This window comes from Cyphomyrmex costatus, unplaced genomic scaffold, assembly GCF_001594065.2.
Source record: "Cyphomyrmex costatus isolate MS0001 unplaced genomic scaffold, Ccosl1.0 scaffold1185, whole genome shotgun sequence".
Classification (NCBI taxonomy): Eukaryota; Metazoa; Arthropoda; class Insecta; order Hymenoptera; family Formicidae; genus Cyphomyrmex; species Cyphomyrmex costatus.
This window is the reverse complement of record NW_017275158.1, coordinates 5018-7356: the sequence shown is the minus strand read 5'-3', so window position 1 is coordinate 7356 and position 2339 is coordinate 5018.

Below are 2339 nucleotides of genomic sequence, written 5' to 3'. Positions count from 1 at the left end.
AATTTCTAAGAACAATGGAAGTTTAATTAACATAAACATTTGTTTGGAGCTGTACGTGATCCATCGAAATGGAGGTTTTTCTCTTTTACTGCAACGTGAAGTCACCGAATTTTTACAAGGTAATTTTGTGCGTGTGCGTGCGTGCGTGTGTATGTGTGTGTGTGAATGCGATTCCATATGCTCATGCGTACGTATGTAGCGATTATGTGATTGCAGAGAGGGACCCCGTACCATCCGCCTCGGACAGTGAGTTGTGCCGCCCCTGGCTACCTTCTCTACGCGCTCAGTCATTCGCTAACTATTTCTTTAGTCCAGTCAAATGAGCAGATATTTTTGCAAAAAGAGGAAATAATTGCTCGCGGGCTGTAGCTTCGTGGAGGGGCGTGTTTTGGGGTTGTAATTACCCAAAAGTTTTTACACCCCCGCGTCATGGTCGTAGCGAAAATGGGGGTGCAAAAAAGGTCAAAGAAAACGGTTTTTCGCCAATAACTCAAAAAGTTGAATTTTTAGGGTAAAAAGTATAGACGCGAAAGTTGTAGAGAATTAAATTTTACACAAGAAACGTCTTGACACAATTTTTTACGACCATTTACAGTCGATGTACATTTTTTTTAAATAATAGCTATTTTATGACAAATGAAAAATACGCAAGCGCGTCGCGCATTTTTCACCGATAGTTCAAAAATGGCGACTTGAATAAAAAAATAGTTCAAATAAAAGTTGTAGACAATTTCATTACGAACAATTTCCTTTCTTTCTGTTTTCTGTACGATCAATATTGACAGAGATATGCATTTTTTAAGACATGTATTATCGCTTCTCGAGGATAGTTGTAACTGGTAAAATCGCTTATAAGTCAAAATGTATGGATTTAACGCAAATATTACATCTTATGAAAGTTAAAGATAATTAAATATCGAAAATTTTCATGTATGCATAAAGTCATTTTGGATATGTGCGTAGTGTGATAATACTAATAAACATGAAAAATTGTCTTTTTTGTGGATTTTGTCAAAAAAAGTCACTTTCGGTTAGCTGTGTTTTGTACACAAAATGTATCTATACATCTATTAAAGAGAATTAAATTATCTTTAAAATCGTTTTTTATTCGCCTCCGTACGATCATTTGGTAACGAGTTACAGCTGATTGAAATATCTGTTTCAAATACAAATTCAAACAAAATTAATAAGTTATTGCAAAAATATGTGCGTAATAATTTTTTAAAAATTGGATATCACCTATTTTCAATAATTCATATGCATATGGAAGTAACGTAATCACATAAGTTGATCGAAAGGTATGATAAGTTATTAAAAAACACCCTCGAAAAGTGGTGTTTTTTGAAGAAATGATACACAATTGCTGTTTTTACTTCTTTTTTTGCATATATCTTTTTTTAAATTGATTTTACGAAGAAAATGCATCAGATCAAAATTAAAGCTGACAAAATTTCCTACAAAAATGATCCATTCATATTCGACTTGATATAAGTACTGTTATGCAATGAATTAATCAAAATGCTTGTTATTTTGAATTTGGAGCAAAGTGAAACTTTGAATCGTTTTCAATGTTGAAAATAATGTACTTAAAAATTTTTGAGAATTTTTTCAAGTATTTCATCTCATTCTATACACATTTAGGTGTCGTTTACCACCATACCCATATTTTTCGGACGAATAGCATAAGAGAAAGTTCCCCCCCGGCGGCGAGCGTCGCTGGTCGTGCAGATGGCCAGCTCGCAGTAACGGCTGTAGTAGCCGGTATTCGTTGAATTCAGTCTGAAAAATATGGGTATGGTGGTAAACGACACCTAAATGTGTATAGAATGAGATGAAATACTTGAAAAAATTCTCAAAAATTTTTAAGTACATTATTTTCAACATTGAAAACGACTCAAAGTTTCACTTTGCTCCAAATTCAAAATAACAAGCATTTTGATTAATTTATTGCATAACAGTACTTATCACAAGTCGAATATGAATGGATCATTTTTGTAGGAAATTTTGTCAGCTTTAATTTTGATCTGATGCATTTTCTTCGTAAAATCAATTTAAAAAAAGATATATGCAAAAAAAGAAGTAAAAACAGCAATTGTGTATCATTTCTTCAAAAAACACCACTTTTCGAGGGTGTTTTTTAATAACTTATCATACCTTTCGATCAACTTATGTGATTACGTTACTTCCATATGCATATGAATTATTGAAAATAGGTGATATCCAATTTTTAAAAAATTATTACGCACATATTTTTGCAATAACTTATTAATTTTGTTTGAATTTGTATTTGAAACAGATATTTCAATCAGCTGTAACTCGTTACCAAATGATCGTACGGA